This window comes from Eptatretus burgeri, chromosome 1 (genome assembly GCF_056783735.1).
Source record: "Eptatretus burgeri isolate ZD-2024b chromosome 1, Ebu_testis_v1, whole genome shotgun sequence".
NCBI classification, from domain to species: Eukaryota; Metazoa; Chordata; class Myxini; order Myxiniformes; family Myxinidae; genus Eptatretus; species Eptatretus burgeri.
In genome coordinates this window covers 107327367-107346020 of record NC_140961.1, presented here as the reverse complement: position 1 = coordinate 107346020, position 18654 = coordinate 107327367, and the positions used below count along the sequence as shown (strand labels likewise).

Below are 18654 nucleotides of genomic sequence, written 5' to 3'. Positions count from 1 at the left end.
TTTTTGACTCATCAAAGTAGCCACTTATTGCAGATAGAACAGCCAAACATACTCGTGGCATTCTTTCCACAATGGAAATCAAATATTGTTCGGAAAGTTTTTCCCAACAATGTTGCAGAAGTTCCCACAAATGTATTGCACTTGGCGGTTGCTTTGCTTTCACCCTTCCATCCAGTTCATCCCAAACCAGCTCGATTGGGTTTAAGTCTGGAGACTGTGCTGGCCATTCCATGATTTGAAGCCTACCGTCTTGTTTTCTTCGAAGGTAGTTCTGACATCGCCTGGAGGTATGTTTTGCGTCGTTATCTTGCTGTTGGATGAACCCCTGACCAACTAGGCATAGACCAGAGGGTATTGCATGGCGCTGCAAAATGCTGTGGTAGCCCTTTTGGTTCAGGGTGCCAGTCACTCTGTGCAAGTCTCTGACTCTGGATCCAGCAAAAGAGCCCCAGCTCATCACGCTTCCTTCTCCATGTTTGGCAGTTGGTGTCACACACTGAGGAACCATCCTTTCGCCTAATCAATGGCATACAAAAACACTGCGCGATGAACTGAAGATTTCAAATTTTGATTCATCGGTCTATAAGACCTTCTTACAGTTTTCAGTAGTCCACTGGTGGTGCTTCATGGACCAGGAAAGCCTCTTTTTCTTATTTTGCCATCTTAGCAATGGCTTTCTTACTGTCACTCGACCTGTCAAACCTGCAGCTCGAAGTCTTCTCTTCATAGTTGAAACTGAGACGTCCATACTTCGACCAGAGTTCAGCTGTGCTTGAAGCTGCTATCCTGTGAGCCATCTATCACACAAGCTGTTGACTCTCAGAAACTTGTCTTCTGATGGTGTTGTGGCTTTGGGTCTGCCAGACCTCTTCCTGTCAGAGTTTCCTCCAGTTTCCAAGTGCCTTTTGATGGTGGAGGAAACTGTACTCATTGACACCTTCGCTTTTTTTGCAATTTCTCGAAAGGAAAGACCTGCACTTGTAAAGCTTATAATGGTCTGTCTGTCTTCCTTTGTTAATTGTCTTTTTCTTGCCATTATGATAGCAATATCCTACTTTCTGCAGTGCAATATTGTCCAAATAATGCATCAGAGGGTGTAGCAACACAGTCTGTTCCAACACCACATTTATACAGAGAGAGGGTTTTAACTAATCAAGAAAAGTTGGGCCACCTGTAGGAATTGTTTGCATCAACTTTCAAGGTGTAATTTACTTCCATTGCTGCAGAACAGCTGCAGTTGCTAACCCATTACTTGTTCCCTGAAAAAGGCCTTTTTTAACAACTCTGAAATTCACATTATTTTTCAGTTTTTCGTAACCTAAACTTTTTTTAACCTCTGGCAGTTTACCGCTTCGCTTTGTACCATCTCAGGTTATTCACTGGACTTGAACTGCTTAAATTTCAGTAAAAACTGAAAAATGGGGGTGTTCTAAAACTTCTGACCAGTGGTATACAAAACAAAATTGACTACTTGTAAAAGTATCAGCCCCTTAGCTCAGTACTTGGTGGAAACACCTTTTGCAGCAATAACTGCTGAGTCGTTTTTACGTACGGTAGGTCTCCACCAGCTTTACACAGTGAGATGGTGAAATCTTTGCACATTCTTCATGTGAAAATTTCTCTAGTTCAGCCAAGTTTGATGGGGATCGTCGATGGACTGCAATCTTCAAGTTTCGTTATAAAAGTTCAATTGGGTTCAAGTCAGGACTTTGACTGGGCCACTCAAGAACATTTATTTTCTTCTTATTCAGCCACTCCAGTGTGGCTTTATCTTTGTGCTTCAGATCATTTTCCTGCTGAAATATGAATCTCCTACCCAGTTTCAGATTCATGGCTAATTCAAGCAGGTTTTTTTTTTATCAAGGATTCTCCTGTACTTTACACTGTCCATTGTACCTTCTATCTTCACAAGCTTGCCGGTCCCTGCTGATGAAAAGCAGACCCATAACATGATGCTGCCACCACCATGCTTAACAGTAGGATTGGTGTTGATTAGGGGATGTGCAGTCATAATAAAGACCAATAACTGCACCATCATCCATAGAAGGAAGCTGGACGTAACAATACACACACATACACACATGTATATACACCCAACACATTTACATACATACATAATACATATACATACAAACCCACACACACACACGCATATATATATATATATATATATATATATATATATATATATATATATATATAATTTATTTATTTATATATATAAAATTTATTTATTTATATATATACACACACACACACACACAGAAACACAGATATATTATTATTACGTATTTACAAAAGCCACTTTAGTTGAAGTTATAAGCTTAACTTATAAGCAATTTACTTATTTCCAAACTGCCCCGATCATCAGCTGGGCACTGTTTTTCATTGAAGTTTTGATCCTTTCACCCCAGGACCTCTCTAAACAGCGGATCCACAACCCCGGTAGCAACTCTACATCAGTGTTAGGCTTGTGACACAAGTTATACTTTGAATTTAGACCAAAAAGGTCAATTTTTGTCTCGTCTGACCACAAAACCTGCAGTACGGATCATTAAGATGCTTTTTCACAAAGTACACATGGGCTTTTAGACATTTTTTTTTCATTATGGCTTCTTTCTTGCCATCTGTCCTTTGAGGCCAGCTTTGTGAAGGGAAGGGGATATTGTTGATTTATGATTCCTGACCCCCATCTTGGACATAGAGCCTTGCCAATCTTTCAAAATCATTGCTGGATTTACAGTGACATTCCGAATCAGTTTCCTGCTTGCCCGGCTGCTGAGTTTGGATGGGCGACCTGATCTGAATTGATTCTAGTTGTTATAATATGTCTTCCACCTTTTAATGATGGATTTCACTCTACTCAAAGGGAAAATGAGTGACTGAAATATTTTTAAAATCCTCTTCTGAATGGTGCCTCTCCACCACTTCATGTCTGACTTCTTTAGAAAGCTCCTTGGTCTTCATGTTTACCTTGTTGGTTTACGAAGTGAGTTGCACCTTGAAACATCTTAGATAAGTGTTTGGGGGGGGGGGAGGCTTAGTTTTTAAGTTAAACCACTGATGACATCCAGGTGAAACATGTTACACATATTTTGTAACCTTTCAAACAAAAAATTGCTCCTGAAGTGATTTTGGGTGAAGCAATTATGTATGTGGTTTGATTTTGTCATCTTTTTGTGCGATCTGCTTTCATTATGAAATATTAATATAAATTTATGAATATATACCTATAATAATAACAAACTTCCAATATTGAATCGAACTTCTGTTTCAAACTCCGCCATGCTGATTCGAACTGCCAAGGCATAGACTGACATTTTGTGTGCTCTCTGTGGGAATTGAATTTCACTAATTTTTCACTTGAATTCCACATTTAAAGAACGATATTTCAAGGTAAGGCTTTGTGATTCTCCTTTCCATGTACTTTATCCATGCAGAACTTCGTAGAGAACCACAATGGAACTTGGAGCAGGCCATGTTTGCCTCGGTCACAATGGTCATATCTTTGTTCAAGATCATTACCTGATATTGTATTTATGTGTGTATGTGTGTATGCCTGTATATATATATATATATATATATATATATATATATATATATATATATATATATATATATATATATACACACACACCCCCCCCCCCATGGACATATCCGGCAGCGTCACGGCTATATTTAGTGTGACCCATTTGAATGTGCTGTTTTAACGTACCCCTTTCGTTCATTCCTGTACTTATGCTGGCAAACCGGACCACCCCTTCCCCCAGCTTCCCCTCAAGTCCCCCTCCAAAATGCAAGTGACCCCCCCTTCTCCTCAAGTCCCACGACCAAACACAAGTTGAGAACCCCTCCCTCTCTTTCCCCATCAAGCCCCCTACCAAATGCAGGTCCAGAACATGCCATTCCTCTCCCCATTTCCCCCATTCCTCTTACCCTCCTCTCTTCCCCATCCTCCTCACTCCCAACCCCCTCTCAGAGTGTTTCATGATGTGTGGTGAGGCATTGCTCTCCCCCCCCATTTTCCTCACTTTCCTGGCTATCCTCTTCCCTACCCCCTCCTCCTTTCCCCTCTCCCTCTTTTCTCTTCCTCCCCTTCCGCCTCTCTCTTACCCCCTCTGTCCCTCCCCCCCCCCGTCTTAATATTCCTGTCAGCGAAGCCACAGGTTGTATTTGCTAGTTTATAATAAGGCCCGATTACACTCAATATTTAGGCTACCAAAGGAACCCCATTGTTTTTGTTCCATTTATTAGGTTACCAAAGGAACCCTATTGTTTCTGTTCTGATTATTTTTATGTTTCCACCAAACATTTTCACTGTTTATTCCCTTTTAAATTTGTTTTCTCCACAACTGCTTGAGAGATTGACACAAAACTTTCACCAAAGCAGCGACTACCCTTGGATAATTTTCTGATCATAGCTATGATGTCATAGGTTATGTGTTATGGAATGTTATGGAAAAAAAATTGAATCTTGGCACAGATCAGGAACTCCACAGTGGGAACGTTTGGTAACAATGACATCATAATTTGATGCGTCAAAATCCTTATCTGTTCAATACGAATTTTTTTGAGGGTGATCTATGACGAATTTGGTTCAGTGAAAAAAATTGATAGCATCATTGGTTACATGGAATGGCAGCCATATTTTATGGAAAAAAAAAAATTCAAAAATCTTCTTATCCAAAACGGCTGAACATATCAAGGAGAAACTTTACAAGTATGATCGACTATCCTTGGAGATATAAGATTGATCATGAAAACATCTTTGGTCACGTGGTCTTGCAGCCATATTAGAATGAAGGAAAATCTTTTAAAAATTATTTCTCAAAAACCAATTAACCAATCTATATGAAACTTTGCAGACACCGACGAAACTTGCCTCATAGAGTGTGCTAATGTTGGCAACATTGGTCATGTAGCCCTATTGGTTAAAAACACCAACCTTAACAGATCAAAACGAAACTTCATCAACGTGATTAGCTACCCAGTTAGAGTCGGGGTTTGGATTTATGACATCATAGGTTATGTCGTCAGGCAGCCATATTATATTGAAAAAACAGAGCCTTTAAAAATCTTCTTCTCCGAAACCACTTAACAGATAAAATGCGAAAGTTGATATGCAGGAAACACTCCAATATCGCTGGGGTTAGGTTCCTGGAAAATGCAGCGACACTTGAAACCGTGATCATCGAAACCAAGGGCTCATGGAAAAGCGGGGGTTCGGTTCCTGGGCTTCGAGAAGATATTGAGGAAGATCGACGGTATCCAAAATGAAACATATATATATATATATATATATATATATATATATATATATATATATATATATATATATATATATTTCATGTTAACATTGAAATAAACATGAAAATATAATAGATATAGTGTAAATTAAATAAAAACACAAGACTTTTACCTTTTAAATTTATTACAACACAGCGAGGTAGGTGATGTTAAACACATAACATACTCGCACTGCTCTCTGCCGTAAATAGAAACCACAAGATTTATCTCAGAATGATACTATTGGAGGGGGGAGGGTGGAATGGATTGGAGGAAGGGTTAGTGGGCAAACGTGAATGGGGAAAGGGATGAGTGGGGAAGGTAATTCAGTGAATGGAAAAGTAGCATTAGCGTTACGATGAAAGTGCATGCAGCATTGCCACAACCCATAATGGAGAAGGGTAACAGGATGCTTAACTTACCTTACCTTACAATGAAGCACGATCTTCCCTGCTTGGGGGACCAAGTGGCGAGATGACATTGTTTTCCGTCTCATCGGTGTTAAAACGTAAAACCTGTTCCATTATATATCCCTTCACCTCGATTAGTTTCATGAGCTGCGCATGAGAATATGTTTGAGAAAGGAGGTTTGAATCCGAGTATCGGAAATTAAGGGTTTTGGCAATAAGGTTCCAACATGGAGTTGGAAAATGAACGTTTGGGGATTAAGTTTGAAGGATAATGAGTGTCGGGGTTATATGCACCTTGAGGTTTCCTTCCCTTTGGTGTACATATGTTGTTCATGGTGCCGAACTCAGCCCGTTCTTTAATGACTGCAATCCAAGGTTTGCACTTCACGTGTCTGAGCAATCATACTGGTCGGCTATCACTCAAATGGATCTTTGTCAGTTGCGGTCTGTGACTTCCGAGTGACGTTACAATGACCACATCAACAGCGTAATGTTTTTGAAACTTGTATTGTAAATAAACAGATACAAAGTCAAATGAGGAAGTTCACCATGACATACGAAGTCCAACTCTGATTCCCGCGTTTGGGTCATTTCCACCCAGTGTCCCGACCTGCCAGTTAACTCACGTGTGTTCACCTCATCCACCAGGGCTGTTGAACGATCGAGTCCTGTCGCGTCATTCTCTCTCGTACGCTATCCCATTCAGGATGATTGAAGAGCTCAAAGGAATTCCTTCCCAATACACAATCTTAATGAGTTTTAATCAACCTGATTATAATTGGCTCCACATGTTAACATCCTCTCTGGATATTAACACCTCATTCACTCATCAGAGTTCCATCAAGCACGGGGACGATTGAAACACATATCTCATCACATGTCACCCATCTCTCTTCACCTCCCTCTCACGGATTTATGCAGTATCACAGAACAATCTCGTGCCTTCCAGTAACTGCGATTCTCATCCATACTGGAAGTTTCATCTAAGAACATTCCAGCATCTTCAGGAATCTCACCAGGCAGTTTACAATACAATACTGCCATCTACAGTCAAAATTAGCACATTACATCAAGCAGTTTATATTACAATTTACCAATCCGTGTGAAACAAAACTTAGCACATGTAACTGTCAATTCCAATCGTTTATTTACAGGCATTTACTACTGCTTACTCACAAATACCACAACATCTAGCTTTTAATTGACAATGAGATTTGAAGGAAAATGAAGGTTTAGGAATGAGGAAGAGTACAATGGGAAATGTTTTATCTGCAATCATTGACCCCAAAATGATGGCCCGTGGAGATGCCGCATTTTTTTCCTCGAGCCAAACGATGTAACAACTCAATATTTTCTCCCAACGTCATAACCTTTCTCTGCCTTTTTGGCACAAGTAACTTTGTACATTGCTTCCCGTGATAACGGAATTAGAACACAATTGGTTGCCCATGATTGGTAGAAACCCGTGATAGTAGAACCCGCGATATTGGAGGGTTTCTTGAATATGATTGACTAATCGTGATTTGATAACAAAAACAGCAGAGGTCCTATGTAGGACCATATTGGATCAAAGCTAAAACCTTTAAAAGTCTTCTTCTGTCAAACCGCTGAACCAATTGATGCAAAACTTTAGATATATCATCGAGTCCACATCCAAAATACGAAGACATCCACTATAAAAATTGTCATCCTTGAAAAAAAAACCCATATCCACGAAGACATTCACGATAAAAATTTGGTAACAAAAACATCATCATTTAAATGGTTTCAGAGAAAAATATTTTAAAGGTTTTCCTTCAATCCAATATGGCTGCCAAGCCATGTGACCTCTGATGTCATTGTGATCACACCTTTTTCGCTTGGGTCGCTGATGATATATTTCAAGTTTTGCTTCAATCGGGGAAGTGGTTCCAGAGAAAAAGATTTCTAAACGTTTTCAGTCGATCCATTATGGCAGCCAAACTGGATGAACTTATCAAACTTTATTCCTCATGTCTCTCATTTTTGGAAGTGCCAATGTAGAATCACTGCTCAGTTACAAATGGCAGTTCTTGAGAAGGACTAACCGTGAGAAATATAGTTTGATAAAAATGACAAAATATGATAACATCGTGAGACGGCATCGTCATCAGAATGGGAGGTGTGGGATGGCATCATCTTTGGCATGGGCGTCGTTCCGTACCTGGCATAACTGCTCACAGTTATATGTACCACGTCTAGTTATTTTTGTCTTTTTATGTCTATGATACAAAATGCAGGTGACATTGAGAAGTACTCCAGTTTTGCGGGACTCGATGTATGTCCGAAATGAATATTTATCTCTTGTTAGTTTTTCAGCTGACGGGACAGCTCAGATAATATCTTTCTCACCTTTATCTAGTATGGGTTCAGTAACTGACCTGATTATATATGGATGGGCTACTGCTTCGCAGCCAGGTTATCGAATTAATTAGTGTTTCATCCCTCATATAATTGTTAAGCCAGGGACACATCTGCTGGAATTGATAGCTGCTCGTTGACGTTAAAGATCCCATGGTGACTTTCAAAAAGAGTAGGTTGTTGTGTTCCAGCTAAATTATAACTGTCCAAATCTAAATCACTGTAGCTGTGACAGTGCTGACCTGTCTAGAGTGTGTTCTCTACCATGGAAACGTTCACGAGTCATCATTAGTGAATGGGCACTCTCAAAACAGAGCATCACCATGGCCATATATGCCTGTTTAATCTTCCTAGTCAAGTAAAAGATTTATGACAATGTGATCTCAGGTTTAAATCTCGTATATACTCTGTTGATTTGTCCATTGTTTCCTTTATCGTTTTGTGTCAAGTCCAGTTCGGAAGAGACATTGTAAAAGTATATTAATATCGCCTCCTCCTAACTGTCCTTGTCCGAGCCATGATACTCTATATACAAGCTCCTCCACAAGCTTTTGATAACTAGAGAAAATAAATAAATAAATAAATAAAAACTAGGTGAGAATGGTGTCATGTTAATCAACATTGAATATAAACCAGAAAATAATTGAGAATAGCATAACCCGCGCTCTGCGCGACATGTTGGGGTGGGTGTGTTTGAGAAAGGAACTGATGCAGAGTATCAGTAGTAATTTTACTTTAATGCAGTAAATGGAATACGATTTCACTGTTTCAGAACCATTTTATTTACTTTTTTTGTACCATGCACCTCATATGGTCTTTGAGATAATGTAAGCCGAATATCACGTTACTCAAGCGCAGAACAAAGTCGAAGATCGCGCGACACGAAACCATAAACACGGAAATAATATATAAGATAGAAACAATACTTTATGTTTGCCTTTGGCCACTGTAATTATTACCTCCACCACCAAAGGTGAAAGGAGGTTATATTTTCACACCTGTCTCTCTGTCTGTCCATCTGTCTATGAGCAGGATATTGCAAAAAGTTATGAACTGATTTGGATGAAAGTTGGTGGGCAGGTTGGGTGTGTGACAAGGAAGAATTTATTTGACTTTGGTTTCATAAGAATGATGCAGGTGCTGCCTATCAGGTCAGGTCAGGTCAGTTATGGGGGCATGCGCCGGAGCAGCAAGTTGCTGAGTCCACTTTCTGCCAGTATTCTAGAAACCTCCGTCTGGCTATCCCCCAGGCAGATGCCTGGACTATCTCCATCTCTTTGAGATGCCGATCAACCTGCTGCAACCACGAGGCACGAGGTCAACTCATTGGCCCACTCCACCCATGAGGCTCCCTCACTGAGAGAACCAGGTGAGCAGGATCAGCATCAGGAAAACGAGCCACATATCCATACAGTCATAGCTGACACTCACAGACTATGCAGGTAACAAATCTCATTTGAGTCTCTCTCAGCAACCACTGAGAGTCCTTATCAGATACGAAATCTGATAAGTGTCCTTATCAGATCAAGTGTCCCTTGTTGCAGTCCTTATCAGCAACCACTGATGTGATAAGGACACAAAGTTCAACCAGCAAAAGCCAAGGATTCTCCGAAGAGATCTGGTACTAAAGGAATTAAGTCTCCATCTGAGATCCCTGGTCAGAATCCAAGTCTCACATCCATACAGCAAGACTGGAAGCACCAGTGACCTCAAGACTCGGACTTTCATCCTCCTGCACAGGCAATGGCAATGCCACACCCCATGACCCAGTGAATCCATGACTCCCCCGGTCTGAATCTGATGTCTATTGACCTTTGGCTCAAAGCCAGCAGAGACAGGAATATCACTGCCAAGGTAAGAAAATCCCTGTGTGACTTCAACATCCTCGCCACAAACAAATACAGACAAGATAGCAGCATCCAAGATGTCATTGAAAGCCTGGATCTTACTTTTGACCCAGGAAACCCATAATCCCAGCAGCTCCAAATAATCATTCAGCACATTGAGGGCCCCCAAACGGGTATCCAAAGTCTCTGCAAAGATGACTGCATCATCGACGAAATCAAGGACAGACCTTGATATTCCCAAAGGATGCACTGCAGCTTGATCGCTCCGACATCCTCCCACGAATCCAGTCCATACAAGTGCTAAAAAGTGTTGGGGACAGTAAACACCCCCTGATGAACTGCAGTCACAACTGGAAATATGTCAGAGATGGAATCACCACATCTCACAGCACTCTCATTATCAGAGTATAGTTCAGATATCAGATTGATCAGTTTTGCTGGCACTCCACGAAGACCCAGAATCCCTCAGAGGGCATCCCGATTCACTGAATTGAATGCATCGCAGAGGTCAACATAGGCTGCAAGCAGCTCCTGCTAAAACTCTCACCTGCGTTCGGTGAGGGGCAAGGATACGGTCAATCAACACACTCTTTTGTGTAAAGCCTGACTGCTCTGAGCACTGGTGCTCAAGCAGATGGTGGCGAACCCTATCAAGAATTATCTGAGCAAAGACCTTGCCTGACACTGAGAGGAGCGTCACCCATCGGTAGTTGTTGCAGTCCTGGCAATCACTCTTCCCTTTCTGGAGAGGGACAACAAGGCCCCTTTTACAATCAGTTGGGATGATACCTGTGTTCCAGGAAGAACACAGAAGTGCATGCAACGACATGAGTACAGCATTTCCACTAGCCGTGAGAAGTTCAGCATGCATGCCCCATTTCCCAGGAGCTTTGCCACATTTCAATTGGTTCACCGCAGCCTGTGTTTCCACAAATGAAGGTGGACCACAGTTGAGCGGTGGGTCAGGAATAGGGATATTAACATCCCTAACATCCAACTCGACAGCTGATGGATCAGCATGGTACAGCCACTTAAAGTAACCGCCCCAGCGGGTCTTCACTTCGGACTCCTCTGTCAAGAGCCCACCACCCTCGGTTCTAAGTGCAGGGCACCGAGGGACAGGCTTGAAGGAACCCAAAGCACGAATTATTCTGTAAGCAGGCCAAATATCACTTGACCACATGTGATGCTCTATACCCCTCACAGATTCCTCACACATAGGCCTCCTTGTCCACCCTTAACACATACAGTTTTATGCCTCAGCTCCCTGAACAGCTCAGCTCTGCCATGAAGCCTGGCCCTGTGACTCTGGTTACTGGTATCCAGTGTCCCTTGAGAGACAAAATTCTTCTTCACCCTACAGTGAGTTCCAAGACATCCACCAGCAACATCAAGGACGGTGGTCTTGAAGGCACTCCACAACTCTTCAGGATTCCCCAAAGCACCCATACCCCTCAAATACTCACTCAGAATGTTAGCAAACTCCTCAGCTACCCTCTCATCCTTGAGCTTGCCAAATGCCAGCCGAGGCTGGGAGAATGCGTGGATTGAGGATGCAGTTTCAGAGTTGTTACAACAAGCCTGTGGTCGGTATGGAGGAACTCAGCACTCCGGTAGACCCTCCAGTTCTGGATCACCGTCCAACGACCATCAATGAGCACATGGTTGATCTTCTTTGCCACATCACCAACGATGGAATATCAAGTCCAGCAATAAACCTGTGGGCACTGAAACCATGAACCAGCCACCAAATTCCATGACTTCTTGCAAAGTCAAGGAACCATGCTTTTCTGGTTCACATTACCAGACCCATGGGGACCAACACATTTCTCTTAACCATCCCTATCAGTTTGAGTTTATGCATCGAAATCCCCAAGACGAGAAGACTGTCTCGCCTTGGGCAATGATCAACCACAGACTTGAGGGCGGCTTAGAATGCATCCTCCACGGTGAGATCAATCACCTCAATCAGAGAATACACAGAGACCAGGGACATGAAACCCAAGGAGTGAAGAATCCTTCATCTCGTAATGTGCTCGTCATTGCAGCAGGTTGATCGGTGTAACTTCATTTATCATTGGATTCAGCTTATTTGACCCAGCGACAGCAATTCCTTGGGCATGGGAACCATCAGAGCGACCAGACCAATAGTAGGTGTAATCACCTGCAATTATCTCACCACTATCCGGTCTCCGAACCTCAGAGAGTGCTGCAATACCGATGTTCAAACGCTTGAGCTCAGATGATAACATAGACAGGTGATCATCCTCTCTTTGAGATAGGACATTCCAGGTACAAACTCGAAGGGACTGCCTCATGTTAACCCAAGTAGACTGCCATCTGGTGGACAACACCATGGCACCACTCCACCACACATCACCACAGTCTGACTCTGGAAGTTTACCCCATGGTTTTCCTCCTATCATCACAGAATGGAGGTCCCGAAGGCTTTGCCCCAATCCTGTCTTCTGGTGAGCTACCCTGAGAAGGGAAGTTGCACAGTAGGTACTCCCATGGAGTGGGTTTTCAGATTTTTCATTCTTCTGGAATGTTTTGTGGAATGAAGTGTTGTACGGTGGCCAGGAGTGCAAATCCTGCCACCAAACTCCTAATAGGAAGTAACCCAAATGCAGGAGGACGTCCGCAGACACAGTTGGGCACTAGATATGGATGGTCGTTGGCTCACAAGGACCTCCTCCACCCTTTGACAGGTTTTGTTCTTAATCCTGCTGGGTGTCCATATCCATACACCATCTTCACCATGAAACTTGGTGGGGGAGATGGTTTCGTCGCCGACAACCGACCATGGAACGGTTTAGTACAGGTTTACATGGTACCTGTAGCAAGTCACAGATCTCATCTGGCCTGATAGGTGTGATGATGTACTTTAATAAAACCCTGACAGACATTTTAAAAAATCTATAACAGTACATACAGGTTGTAATTAGGAAAGCCCTGTCATGACTATTTCTTTCCTGTTTTGCTCCATATATTATTGTGTGAACATTGGAATCGTTGCAACACAAAATCCATAGTTATGCTATCATTCAGTGTGGTTCCTACTGTAAAGCTTCTGCAAGGTAAATATAATCTAAATGCTGCTGTACAACATCTTCATATGGGATGCTTTCAAAAAAACATTATGTGGTCTTATGGCTATAATTTCAAGGTCATTTCCTCAGGTTTTTGAGCTTTGTTTCAATCCCATGACAGTAATGTAGCCTCAATTATCTGTCACGCATGTGGCAGAAAGACCCCAGCGGGACTTCGTCATCCATATGTCATACTTTCAGGCCTCATTGTGATATGAAATGCTATACCCCCTTGGATTCCTTTGTGTGCATTCCCTCCTGTGCATAAAAGGTGAGCTGCCAGGGGCATAGCATCTGTGACTTCTATGGCAGGTAGCACACAATGGGGAATTATGCTTTAGCAGAATATATTAATGCACTAATGGGGTGGCTTCCGTTTATCTCCATAATTATCCATGGACACTCTCCAGAGGATTGTCCAGTTGCAAAGCATGACAAATCTTTGCAGACAACACCGATCTGAGGAGAAAAGTCTTCCATCCTCATGTCTAAAAGCATCAAAGGAAACATTAAAAAGATCACAGTGTGTGAAGTTTTCTTGGAATAAAAGCATGAACCTTTGTGGTGAAGATGATAGTGATGACGATGACAATGTTCATGATGATGAAAAGATGAAGAAGAAAAGCAATCAGAACTTGTTTTGTTAAAGACGATGAAGTGGCTTTATATTTGTATATCATGCTTTGTGTCTCAAATGCATCTGGACTCGATTTAACTTGCTAACTTGGAGCTGTTCACAAAGCTGTTGACACTGAAGGTATTTTCACTGAGTTCCCTCCTCATGGAAGTCTTCCACACCATTGATTCCTAACTGCAATTCAGTGTTGCAAATGAAGCCTAGTTTTTCGGGTTTGCAGGAATAGGAAAATGTAATAAAAATCAAGAATAGCAAAATTGGAATGCACATTGCACAAGACAGCAAGAAATTGCTTTTATGGTATGTAATTATAAAGGTAAAAAGATAAGGTCAAGGATATTATTCACATGTTCTCCAACGAAATACAGCTTTTTGGATTGAAAAAAATAAAGATAAACACAAACATTGTTGTTATTTGTTTGTAAAGTGCCTGGTTTGAAAGTTCAGATTTTCATATTGTTCTCTCACCAAGTATTTGATGAGCACCTCCATGTATTTGCTGAAGCTATTTATATGTATGTATATATATATATATATATATATATATATATATATATATATATATATATATATATATATATATATATATATATATATATATACATATGTATATACAAGGTAATGGTTAGCGTCAGTGTTCCAGACTCCCGGTTTTTTTTTTCTTCGGTATGACGGTGTTCAGTGTACAGTGCAGTTATGATTTAAATCGTTGAGCGGCAGCCAATTAATTATATTATATTCTAACCACACTAGAAATCGAAGTGTCAAAATCGCATCATACTGAAGGAAGGAAGAAAAAAAAAACTAAAAACTAAAAAAATCCAGGGAGTCTGGAACACTGATGCTAACCATTACCTTGATGTGTTTCGACTTATGAGCACCTTACAAGTAACGTGTGTCGATGTGTGTTACCGATCGTGTAACGTGAGTACAACACGTTACTCATAGGTTAGAAATAAGTTTCGAGTACGCTAAACATTACCTCGATGTGTTTCGACTGATGAATAACTCACAAGTAACGTGTGTCGACGTGTGTCAATGATCGCATGACGTGCCTACAACTTATGGCCAGCGTTATGCGGAACGTGTGAGTCATACGCTGGCATAAGTCTTAAAATTTCAAGCATGGAAAATTTGAGGACAAACGAAAAGTACAACGTTTAAAGCCAGCGTATAACGACGTATGGCAGTGTTTTTCAGCATGCTCTCAATGTTATCAAAACTTAACCAAAACGTATTCGACGTGTACCAGCGTTTTAGACAAATTTTCCAAAAATCGGCATAAGCTGGCTAAAACGTTAAGGTGTGACTGGGCCTTAAGCAGTGGTAAGTCACATAGGATGCTGTATAAGTAGTATACTTCGTATTGAGCTGTCTCCTCTTGGTTTGAGTCTCAGCCTCACTATATACTGTTGAATTTGTACTTTGCAGGCAGGGCATTGCATCAATAAACATGTGTACCTTTCCTCGAATGGATGTTAACTGAAGGATTCGGTTGTTCGCACGAGTTGGTAGAATATAAAGATCCCACAGCCTCTTTTTTATGAAGACTGGATGAGTCATTGCTGACACTGTACTCATTTCAAATTCCTGCTCTGGCTACCACTGGGAAGGCAACTAAACACCACCTATTGTTTTCCTTACCTTGAGACTGCTGCAGCAGCACTGAACCTGCTCTCCAGAAAATCAGAGAGAGAGAGAGAGAGAGAGAGAGAGAGAGAGAGAGAGAGAGAGAGAGAGAGAGAGAGAGAGAGAGAGAGAGAGAGAGAGAGAGAGAGAGAGCTCAAATTACATACAGTAAAAGTGTGCCTATTCAACATTCTAGTTTCAAAAGCAATGCCATTGCATTTATGGAAAATGATATCCCTATTATATCTAGATTCTAGAGAAGTAAATACCTTTGTCTATACTTGGCATGCATTGGGTCCAACGATTGATGGTACAATTGCACAAACACCAGTGCTGCACAAAAATTGTAAGTAGATATGTACATAAATGTGAGGATGCATCCAGGGCACTGGAAACGTTCAACCAAAAGGTTCACTTGCAGAAAATGAATTTGATAGAGAAAAAATTAAAAAAACTTGCAGAAAAAAAATGAATGAATCCAATCAAATAGAGATTCCTCATGAACATTTTTATTTCCAAATTTGGAGTGAAGATCGCACCTCTAAAGAAGTACTTTGTGTGTGCCGAGCCAGGTATTGTGTGAAGGTTCGTTTGTTTGTTTTCACAGTTTCTAAGGTACATAGAAGGGGTTGTACATATATGTACATTGTACATGTCACATGTCGGACAGGGACGATAAGAGACATTTGTATTCTTTTCTACAAGCTTAAAAAGACATTAAGAGACAATCATTCGGCAAATTAACAAAGTACTTGGATTTTGAGCCGACAATGTAGGCCTCTCGGGGCCTTTCCCAATCACTCCATAACGTTCCACAGATCCTCCGGTCGTGTCTGGTAGGCTGTACTCATACCCAGCCCATGTGGATCGATCCATGTCCATGGACCAGCACAGCATAGCTGGTCGCCACATCCTGGTTGTCCCAGAGCCTCAGGGAGAGGCTGTGAGACCGCATGCCAGGGCAGTGACTTCATCAGGCCCAGGATACTCGGGAGTTAGAGATGTCTTGAAGGAGGAAAGTTTCTGTTAAGCAGATTATGTCTGGTTTGTCAGTGGCAACCTGTATGGAAGGATCTGTCACATTTGAGCGAAGGACATGGATGATTGATGTCCACACTGTTAAGAGGGAGGTGAGGAGGATTTTGGTGCAGGGGAGCAGAGGCACGAGGGAGGAGGGGGGATGGGGGAAGGTAAGGAGAGTTGTTAAAAGATTGTGGGGGGTTGCAGAAGAGCTAGGGGAGAGGGTCAGATGAGGAGAAAAGACTCTGTGGTGATGAGTTGAGGTACATTGGGGAGTAATTAGAGAGGGGGCAGAGGGCGGTTGAAGATTGGAGGAAGTGAAGTGATAAGATGGAAGAGAGAGGGTGGGGGAAGGAGGCAGCTTTGTGGATGTGAGGGGGGCAACTTTGGGAAGGGGGAAGATTGGAGGGAGAAGAGTAAGAGGGGGAGAGTTGCGGAAGAAGGGTGAGGGGGGATTTTTGAGAAAGGTGATAGGGAAGCTTGGAGGGGGAAGAGTGTGAAGGTTGCTTTGAGAGGGAGGGGAGATGAGAGCAGGCATGGCCAAGGTACAGGAGGGAAATGGGAGAAGGGAAGGATGAGACTTAGTCGAGGTATAGTGAAGAAGGGAGCAGGCAGGGGGAGGTACAAGATTTGAGGAGTTGGGAAGAGGGGGAGGTGTGCTGAGAGGAAGGAATGACCATGTTTGTGATGATGAGTGTACTGATTGAGAGTATGAGATATCTGTTCGGTTAGAATGGAGCCCACAGATGTTAGAACACCTCACAGTTTTGGACAACAGAGGAGGAGCTGATACTAAAGCAGAAGACAGTGAAGAGGCACCAAGAGTGGAGGTAGGATGAAAGGCAAGATGGGAAGGGTAAGGAGAGGGGGATAACAAGTGAGGGTTAGGAGGAGGTAGATTTAAGTAGATGGAGTAAATTGGCACTGAAGTTGGAAAAAATGACGATTGATGGAACACGAACATGCATCGCAAAGTAGGATTTTTTAATTTTCTAATTTAGAGATGTGATTAAAGACATTATGTGAGGGATGCAATAAAAGTGAATTAAGAGAACAGAGAAAAGAAAAGTTGCAACAGTTGGACGTTTTTGACATGGGGTGAAGGAAAAGTGGAATTGAAAACAGCCTTTTGAAGAAGAAAAAGAGTCCAGTGAATTATGGGTCCAGTGAATTAGAGTCAGACTTGACAGGGTCCAGTGGATTATGATACAATACTGGGAACCACATGTGTGAAAGAGGAAGTTGTAACATTTTAAGAAACCATTTATTTATTTATTTTTTGATGAAGATTACGTAAGATTAGGAAAGGGAAAGGTTGAAGAAAAATCGTGTAGGTGTTTGGTGAATTTGGATAGGCAAACACAGAAGGAAGCTGCTAGCTCGCCGAAATTTACAGGAAGAAGAAGAGCGGTAGAGAAACACATGGTTACAGGTGTAACGTGAGAGGTTAAAAGAACAACGGTTTTTAATTATTTTTTTTTAAAGATTGGGGAAGATTTTTTTTTTTAAAGATTGGGGAAGATTTTTTTTTTTAAGAGTAGGTAAGATTAGGTAAAGGAAAGGTTGAAGAAAAAATTGTGAAGGTGTATGTTGAATGTGGGTCGGTAAAAGTAGATGGTAGATCGGCAAGAGTCGGTCCAAGAAGAGTCGGTACAGGAAGTCACGTTGTTACTGGAGGTATGTGAGTGAAAAGGGTTTTTTTGTTTGTTTTTGTTTTTTATTTTAAGACATGAAACAGAACATAGAGCTGAGTGAGATTGAAGGAGGGTGGAGGGAAAAGTCGAGAAAATAAAAACTGATTGTAATAAGGAGAAAATGCAAAAAACACAATTGTGCACACAAATTGGAAGAGGGGTAGGCCTCAAGGAAACCGAATATGAAAAGATGATGAAAACTCAACAATGAGCACAAGTTTTAACATAAGACTGAACAAGAAACACACAGTAAACACAGAGATAACAAAATGACAGTAAAAACGCAACAAAAACGACCAGAAAACTTATCTTTGAGAAAGTCGGCAAAGACCCTGAATAGAAAGCTCCATCATCCATTGTCATGAGTCACCATCTGCTCATGACTCCAAGCACCAACCTCTGCATTTGCAGCACAAAAACATTTACATCGCAATTGGGGCTTCAACTGACAGACTCACGGTGGCCTTTCTCGTTCTCAATGACCTACCACTCAACTTTGTCCTTCTTCACAGCTGCCCCATGATAGCTAAAACACACCCCGCACTCATCGGGTCAACAACCCTGGCCGCAGAGTCGAACCCGACATGGTCCATCCCAAACACCCTGAGAACTGGAATGACCTCCACTGATACCAGTTCACTCACCTCAATGGACATATCA

General features: G+C 41.7%; 1 protein-coding gene across 6 annotated transcripts in view; it reads left to right on the top strand.

The window, feature by feature from the left end:
- The window catches only part of LOC147035139 (myelin transcription factor 1-like protein), a 731493-nt gene that overhangs the window by 653683 nt on the left and 59156 nt on the right, over nucleotides 1-18654 (top strand). The window lies entirely within an intron of this gene.